This window comes from Pongo pygmaeus, chromosome 6, assembly GCF_028885625.2.
Source record: "Pongo pygmaeus isolate AG05252 chromosome 6, NHGRI_mPonPyg2-v2.0_pri, whole genome shotgun sequence".
In the NCBI taxonomy this organism is placed as follows: Eukaryota; Metazoa; Chordata; class Mammalia; order Primates; family Hominidae; genus Pongo; species Pongo pygmaeus.
Window position 1 is genome coordinate 123,546,132 of NC_072379.2, and position 9,289 is coordinate 123,555,420.

Here is a 9,289-nt window from a genome sequence, read left to right on the forward strand (position 1 = left end):
GACTATTTAAGATACCTCATATAGGGGGAATGAAGCAGTATGTGTCTTTCTGTGACTGGCTTATTTCACTCAGCATAATGTCTTTAAGGTTCATCCATGTCACTGCTTCTGGCAGAATTTCCCTCTTTTCAAAGGCTAAATAGTAGTACTCTGTTTTCTAAATATACCACATTTTCTAAAAATACTAATAAATAAGTAAGCAGGTCTCTAAGATGAGAGTAAACAAAATTGGAAATGAAAAGAAAAGCTGGGCTGGTGCCTTAGACAATAAGGTTGCCTGCTGACCTTGGTGTATAGACTCATTAACCTGCAGTGTTAGAATCCAGTGCTTAAGGGAGGGAGTAAAAGGAAAGGGATTAGGAAAGTTGTGCCCTGTGCCTGGCCTCCTGCACTCATGATCCAACTATATCCATGAGGTGATGTCAGTGGTCAGACAGGCCTGCTTGGGGGAGAGGCTCTGGGAAGAGAAGGGAAGGAAGAGAGAACAGAGAAACATGGACCTCAGATCACTTTCTTTATCACCAGTGTAGATTGGTTAGCATAAAATTAAAGCCATTTCCCAATCCTTTCTGCCACTCCTTCTAACAAACATGAAATATATTTCTACTCAACTATAAAAATATCTACTTGATTGTAAGTCTGAAATTCCTACTGCCTATAAGCTTGGAGATTGGGAAAAGTTGACCATAATTACACATTACATACAACAAGTGAGAGAGCCAAAGTGAAACCTGAATCAGGTGTCTTCCAAACCACACTGTTTCCACCTAACTACAGCAGAGAGCTCCTAATAACACCAGGGGTGGGCGCTGTGCGAGGAAAGCCCACAAAACAAAGTCTAAATAAGCAGAAAACTCACCAACAGCTTACAAATATTTAAGACTTCCCAAATAACTCAGCGTATGGTAGTAAAGTTCCATTTGAACAAATTCTGGAAATAGCTATATCTGTTAGTACGTAACAGGTGTTAGAATCAGAACGTAGATGCAGGAATGTTTGTAAGAACTGAATTGAGTTCTATAGGGTGTCTTCTGGCATGGCAGCTTTATTTCAAGAAATGTTTTAATTTCAAAGGCATAATTTCAGAAATCAGCAAATTACAAGAATAAATATAGAGAAATTGCACCGAAGGATGTTGACAAAAATCTTCCCGGCCGGGCACGGTGGCTCATGCCTGTAATCCCAGCATTTTGGGAGGCCAAGGCAGGTGGATCACGAGGTCAGGAGTTCGAGACCAACGTGGCCAACATGGTGAAACCTCATCTCTCCTAAAAATACAAAAATTAGCTGGGCGTGGTGGCAGATGCCTGTAATCCCAGCTACTCGGGAGGCTGAGGCAGGTGAATTGCTGTACCGGGGAGGCAGAGGTTGCAGTGAGCCGAGATCGTGCCACTGCACTCCAGCCTGGGCAACAGAGCAAGACTCCATCGAAAAAAAAAATCTTACCCTGTACCCTAAAATCCACAAATCTGTTGCCAGGGGCTAGCACTGGGAAGGACAGAAGGTGTTAGTCAAAGGATACAAAGTTTCAATTATACATGAGAAGTAAGTCTTAGAGATTTACTGCACAGCATAGCCTATGGTTAACCATACTGTACTGTACATTTTGTAATTTGCTAAGAGGATTTATCTTACGTTAAGTATTCTTATCACAAATAATAATAATAATAAATAAGAGGGCAGGAGGAAACTTGGATGTGATGAACAGGTTAACGGCATAAATTGTGGTGTTGCTTTCACGGGTGTATACTTATCTTCAAACTCATCAACTTGGTGTACATTCAATAGGTACAGCTTTTTGTATGTCAACCATAACTCAATGAAGTGGCTTTAAAATCAACAGAGAAAACACTTAGAATTGTGAGAACACAGGTTCAAATAATAATCAGGTAAGTATTATTGCCTACCATATAAATATTTGTTTGCAAAAGAAAAAATAATATATTAATAAAAACAGAATGATTTGGGGAGACTAAGGCCATACATCTAAAACGTACGGGCAGGCATGGCCTGCTATCTTTTAAAAAAGAGAAATAGAACACAGCAGAACATAGAGGTTAAGACCAAGGACTGCGGAGTCAGGTCAACCTAGGGCTACTTCTTTCACCTACCCTTTACTGATTATGTGGCCTTGAGTAATCAATTATACCATTTCAATCCCAGGTTTATTATCTTTAAAATGAAAATAAGAAAATTATCTCATTGCATTCTTGTTGGATTAAGGCAAACAATGTGTATAAATTATTTAGAACAATGTCTGGCATATAGAAAGACTCAATTAATCTGAGTTTGAATTATTTTTCAGTTTTTCATCTTCAATCAGAAAATTAGAAAAATATAGCAATATTTATTTTGGATCAGACAATCCATCTCTATATTCTGCTTCTGTGTGTAGAATCAAAAGGCATTTTATGGAAGAACATGACAGTCACTCTCCATGCCCCAGTATCCTGGTATGGAGCTTTATGGAATTGATCTAAGCCGTTATTTTGATAATAATAATCAAAAGATTATTACTGTCTTTCAAGGTCGCAGTTTCTTTCTTTTCCCTTCTCTGTAAATAAATGTTTTCTTTAAAATGTGCATTTAAAAGTACTGGCTTTGGCAGCACGTATACTAAAATTACAATGAAGCAGAGATTAGCACTGCTCCTGCACAAAGACGACATGCAAACTGATGAAGCTTTCCATACTTTTATGAAAAGAGTTCTAGATACAAATGGCAGTGGTGGCTGCACAACAGTATGCACGTACTTAATATCCCTGGGCTGTACACTGAAAAAATGATTAAAATGTTATATTTTATGTGCATTTTACTATAATAGAAAATACTAGAAAAATGAGTATTAAAACTGCTTTATTAAGAAGATTCCAAGCTCTTAAAATACTGGTCCTTTGTCAACAATTTTACATATTTAAATGGCCATAGAATGGCTAACTTGCTGTTCCACAGTTACTGAGCAAGGTAGAGGCAAATACAGCATTGAAATTCTGAATATTGCAATCTGAAGAGACTGAGAAGAGCAGGCTGAGTTTTGTTTATTTATTTATGCTGCTACATAACAGCACATAAGAATATTTGTAGAATCACCTGTTATGACTGAATTTGCCACTATTGTATTTTTTATACTCAGACATGCTAGACAAGAGATAGTAATCAAAGTATAATTATGTTTCAGGTTGATGCCTAAACAGCAATGTAAAACATTTTAAATGTTCTTATGTTGTTTATTTTTCTGTACAGAATTGACTAGAAAGTGTTTCTACAGACAAAAATTACTGATTTAAACAACTTATAAGTAAGCATAAAACATGAAAGCAAATTTCCACCAAGTGAGAGTTTACAAGTCCTATTGTAGTTTTCATTCATCCATAATTTGGCCTTCCATCAAGCAACAAGTATGGTGATACATGCTTTTGGAAAAAAGTAAAATTGTTTTCCGTTTTCTTCTTGCAATCTTAAGATAATGGTCTCATATTTTCAATATCAATCTGACTTCTAGGGGCATCTGTATTCTTAAACTTTGCATTCCTTTCTGCTGCAACAGATGAATTTTCCCTGTATTTACCAACTGCCCATTGCTTTGCTTTCGTTTATAGCTCAAACTAGTTGAAAGAGTTATCTCAACTTTCTCACCTCCCACTGTCTACTCAGCACACTTCAATTTATTAGTGCCTTCATCTTGCTCAGCCCAGTGATCAATTCTCAATCTTCATCCTACTGGTTGATAGCAGGTTTGCTAGCGGCATTTGACACGCTCGCTGCCTCATTGACATGGTTTTAACACTCTATCCTCTAAGTTTTCTGCTTCTTAACCAGCCTCTCATTCTCAGTCTTCTCTGCTGTCTCTTTTTCCTCTTTCTAGTCCTAAATGCCATGGTGCCCCAGGACCCAGCCCAGGGTTCCATTTCCTTTTCTATCAATACATTCTTTTTGGCTCTCATCCAATCTCCTCATGCAAATACCATCTTTGTGTCAGTGAATACCAAATGTACGTATCCAGCTCTGACACCCCAGGCTTATATATCCAACAGCATATCAGTCATCTCCATTGGGTGTCTACAAGGCATCTGCCCAAAGCCAGAATCTTAACAAATCCCTCCAGAGCCTGCACCTTCCAAATTTCTCTATTTGTTTTAGTTGCAAAGTCCAAAAACCCAGAAGTTATTCTTGAATAACTTTCCCACTCCCTGCAACAAATCTATCAGCAAGTCTTACCATCTATATATACAAACATTTCCAAAATCCAGTCACTCACCCCACTGCTACAAGCCTTGTGTAAGCCATCATCGACTGTTATGTTACTCAAAGAGTGCAATAGTCTTCTCCCCAGTGTCCCTGTTTCCATTCCTGCCCTCCTGTGGCTCATTCTCTACAGAGCAGCCAAAGCTTTTCAAAACAAAATCAGATTATACCACTGCTGTACTCAAAACCTTCCAGGATCTAGACATCACACTTAAACTAAAGTCAAACCGCTTGCAGCCTCCTGGTCTGACCCTAGCCATCTTCCAGATCTTACCTCCTACCATCCGCTCCTCCCATCTCTCACTGATCTAAGCCAAATCGTCCTTATTATTCCCAAACATGCCAATGTGTTCCCCATCACAGGGCTATTTACTGGCACATAGTAGGTTTTTGATAAATATTTACTAAATGAAGGATTGCAAGCTGGGCTGTTAGTCTTCTCTTCTTTCACTTTCATTTCGTTTTCCTTTGTACCACTTCATGTAGTCACTGTTGGGCCCTCTTAGCATTACAGCCAGAAAAGAATACTGTCAGTATTATTTTAGGGTTAATCACTATGGCATATTCAGAGTGGTTCTTTTTGAGATGACAGACCAAAAGTAAGGAGTAGTTGTCTTGATTTAAGGCAGCCTGAGAGGCATGTCTTGAAAAGTTATCTCTATTTAAGATTCATTTAAAAAGCTTGCAGAGATACAGCAGATCTAAGCCTCAAGTTTCTGTTGGGGGATCTGCTGCCTTGATAGTTGAACTGATTAGAGCTACTGCTAATAGTTTGCATTTGAACCAATATCATACTCATCTTTTTACCAGGGAAGATTTTTCCTCTGATCAGCTGTTACTCTGGCCTTTCCTCCCCCAATATATCTTCCTTAAGTTGAGGAAGGCTAAAATGTTGATGCAGATACCAGTCTTGGTTTTCTCTACCATCCTTCTACAACCCATAGTCACCTTCTCTAACAAAACTTTTTGTCCCCAAAACATGCAGGTTCAAAAATTTATCTCACAGATATTAATTGAATTCTTACTTGATGTCAGGCATTATGTCATCCCTGATAATATAAAATATGTAAGCAGTAGTTTGACCTGTATCTATATTGCCATAATTCCCTTAAATTTCTTGAAAGAAATTTACTATATAAATCTAAACATTTTGCAATCTGTAACTTATTCTTTGTGTTCCCTGAGGTTCCATCTAAAATTCCACCATTCTCTATATTCCTATCTTTTAACCACCTATTACATTTTCACCGCGTGGTATAAGATCTCAGTAAATTATACTGATTGACTTCTCCTGTGATGTTCCTTTGCCTACATTCTTCAATTTTGCATACACCAAACTACTTTCCACCTCAAATTCAAAAGCCAACCCAAATTCTGATTAATCTAAGAAAACAAAGTATCCAGATACTAAAAGCCTTCATTTAAAAAAAGCCAATGCATCTACTGTGAGCACCATACGTGCAGTCCTGGGCAAGACCAGGTGTTGTCTTGAGAATCTGACAATCTATTGGGTGGACATAAATAAATAGACTATGAGTGTAATGCCTATGACTTAAGATAAATTATAAAATGTAGAAATTACATTCAGCTGAGAGATCCAGAAGGGCTTTTTAAAGGTAGCATGTGTATTAAGTTGTAAAAAGTGAGCAGAATTTTGATTGGTACAAATGACTGAGCATCCGGACCAAGAGGCTAGTATGAGGAAAGACCCACCAGAGATGAAAGATCCTAAAGGATGATCTCTCTATCCTGTGGCAGCAAATGTCAGAAGAACTGGGCTTTCTGAAATCTCATTCAGCTTGTAGGCAAGATTATCTTCCAGACTGTATTGGATGTTTGTTTGATGATAATAATGACAGCTGAACAATATAGAGTCACTCTTCTGGCTCAATATTTGAGTGGCATTGGCAGTGTCAAGACAGTGTATCTCTTCCTCAAAGTGAATGACAGAGAAAAATCGTATTAACACAGGTGGAAAAAGCATTCTTCAAAAATAACGTGAAGCCTTGCATGGCATGGGCAGGTGTTACCTGGGGCTGGAAAACGACAACAGGAGTCAGACTGTGTTCCAGAGTTTCAACCACAATAACAGAAAGATGGCTTATTTGAGCCGAAGGAGAAAACTAACTCTTGACAGCATGACACGGCTATACACACTGAAAGAAAAAAGATGCCGTCAGGTGTGCTTATCATTCTCTTCATAATGCTTTTCAAGCTAGTACATAGAGAGCACACTATGGGAGACTCGGGATATGTACAAACACTCTCAGTGCTAAGCAAGCTGGGAAAGAAGCAAAGTGAGTGTTGACTTTCCCCCATTTTCTCTACGAGAGTCCTTCTGTCCTTTCAGGAACTCCTTCCTCAGTCTCCTTGCTGCCACTTTTACCCATATCCTCCCCCAATCATATTTCTAGTTGTAAATAGAAATAGAAGTACAGTCAGCCCTCTGTACCCAGGGGTCCTATATCCATGGATTCAACCAACCACAGGCAGAAAATATTTCTTAAAATAAAGAATAACAATACAACAATAAAAAATAACATAAACTTTAAAATACAGTATAAACTTATTTACATAGCATTTACATTATATTAAGTATCATCAGTAGTATAGAGATGATTAAAATTACACAGGAGAATTGCACAGGTTGTATGAAAATGCCATGCCATTTTTTGTAAGGGACTTGAGTATCTGCAGATTTTGGTATCCACAAGGGTCCTGAACCAATTCCCTGCTGATATGAAAGAACAGCTGTAGTCATTTTGAGTTCAATGTCTTTCCACAGAGCATGCCAAAATGGTAACACGTTAACCCTACCTATTTCTAGTCTTGGCCCTGAAAATTACACCTAGCAATTATAAAAGAAAGATTTTTTAATTAAAAAAGTAAAAAAAGAGAAAGACACAAGGAAAAGTAGCTGTATGTTTTCACAGGAGGCTGTGGAAGGGTCCATAGTATTTCTAAGGCATTTGACTACTGTAATGTGAGTCATGGCTCCATGAGTCAAGCTCCTTATAGCCATAATTTCTTCCATTACTTTCACTGTAGTATGCTGTCACACAATAAAGCATGGTTCTTTTAATGGGAAATGTTCCACTCAGGACCATGTATTCAGGTTGCATTACCTAACAAAGTGGATGGGTGACGTTGTATTGACTTTAGGGCAAAGTTTCTCAGCCTGGTCTGGGGTGGGATGGGGTCTACAGATGAACTTCAGAACGACTGTGAACCAACTGAAATTGTACATAAATTATGGGCATGAGATTTTTCTGGTAAGAGCCTCTATTGTTATTTTTTTCTTTTTAAATATTTTCAAAAGGATACGTAACCTCCAAAATTATAAAGATTACTGCTCCAGAGATAGTATATTAGTTTTTTAAGGGTGTCATAACAAAGTACCACAAACTGGGTAGGTTAACCAATACAAATCTATTGTTTCGCAGTTTTGGAGGCTAGAAGTCTAAAATAAAGATGTTGACAGAGTTGGTTCCCTCTGAGGACTATGAGAGCAGGATCTGTTCCAGGCCTGCCTCCTTGACTTGTAGATGGCTTATAGATGAGTGTCTTCATGTTCTTATGGCATTCCCTCCATATGTGCATCTATGCACACAAAGGAAACCAGACATACTGGATTATGGGTCCACGCTATCTCTATATGACCGTACCTTAACGGATTGCATCCACAAGAACCTGTTTCCAAATAAAACCATGTTCTGGCGTACTGGAGGTTAAAACTTCAACATATGAATGGCAGGGGCTGAAGGGTATGAGGGACACAAATCAGCCTGCAGCAGGAAGCACAGGAGTAAGGGTAAGATATCTGTTCTCCCATCCTAAGCACATACCCACCCCCACCCACCCCTGGAAAGGCAGCATGTACATAGGCCTAGGAGAATAGCATAACTTCTATATGCTGATATGAATATCTTTATGTAAACATTAGTCCTAATAGGGTAAATGATTTAATACATGTAAAACTCATAGAAATGCCTGCCTGGTGCACAGTATATGTTAGAAAAATATTTTTTTAATTTTATTTACTTATTTTTGAGACCAGGTTATGAGACTGGCTAATTTTTGTATTTTTGATAGAGAAGGGGAGTCGCCATGTTGCCCAGGCTGGTCTTGAACTCTTGGGCTCAAGGGATCCACCTGCCCTGGCCTCCCAAAGTGCTGGGATTACAGACGTCAGCCACCACACCTGGCCTAGATAAATATTTATCATCATTTATATAGACAAGCTGGTGACCTCCTGTTTCACTATCAACCCCTTTTCACTCACATATGAACCAGATATATTCTGAATTTCCCTGTGCTTTCATCTTACTCACAACTATCTGTTGCAGCCTTCTCAGGAGCTGGAAGCATCTAGTATCCCATACATATCATGTTGCTCAAAATTCAATAGGCACCTTTCACCTCGGTATAACCCCCTTATAGTCACAGTGTTACAGGTTCATGACACAAACCTAAGCTGCTAAAGAAGAGGTCAACAGGAGGCTGTAAACCCCTTTTTGTGGGAGAGCTTTCTCTGCCATGCCCATTGCCAAGTACACATCTTGATGTTTAAGCAAGCAAATGCTACTTTTCTTTGTTCTTTGTACCTGACTCAGAAAGAGGTGAAATTGATTCCATTTGACAACAATTATTTTCACTATTCCTTCAGAGGACTTTTCACATCTAAATACAGTTCAGATTCTTTTCGTGTTTCTAGATGTTCTTGTAACTTTCTGTTGCTATTACACAGTGAACATTTGTATTCTTTCCTTGAAAATGTATTTATCATTTTCAACATGTTGTTCTAGCTCAAGGGTGAACTATCAGTGATAAAATAGCATTTTTGCTTTCTAAGAAAAATTATGTTTCTATCTAAATTTTTATATCTTTAATTTACATTTTTCTAGATGTATGATTACATCAGAAACTTTATATTAGTCCCAGTAAATAATAACAAGCTTATCTATTTAATTTCATTCAATAATTATTTAATTTTCACCACACCCTGAGAAATGTACTTGTCACCAAAGATACAAAGAAAAACAAA

The 9,289-nt window shown here is 38.1% G+C and overlaps 1 non-coding gene across 1 annotated transcript; it reads left to right on the forward strand.

Annotated features, from left to right (window-relative positions):
• Positions 1-2,592: 2,592 nt before the first annotated feature.
• On the forward strand, positions 2,593-2,696 carry LOC129041786 (U6 spliceosomal RNA). The gene has a single exon (XR_008503935.1). It is a non-coding gene; the product is annotated as a U6 spliceosomal RNA (small nuclear RNA).
• Positions 2,697-9,289: the final 6,593 nt, after the last annotated feature.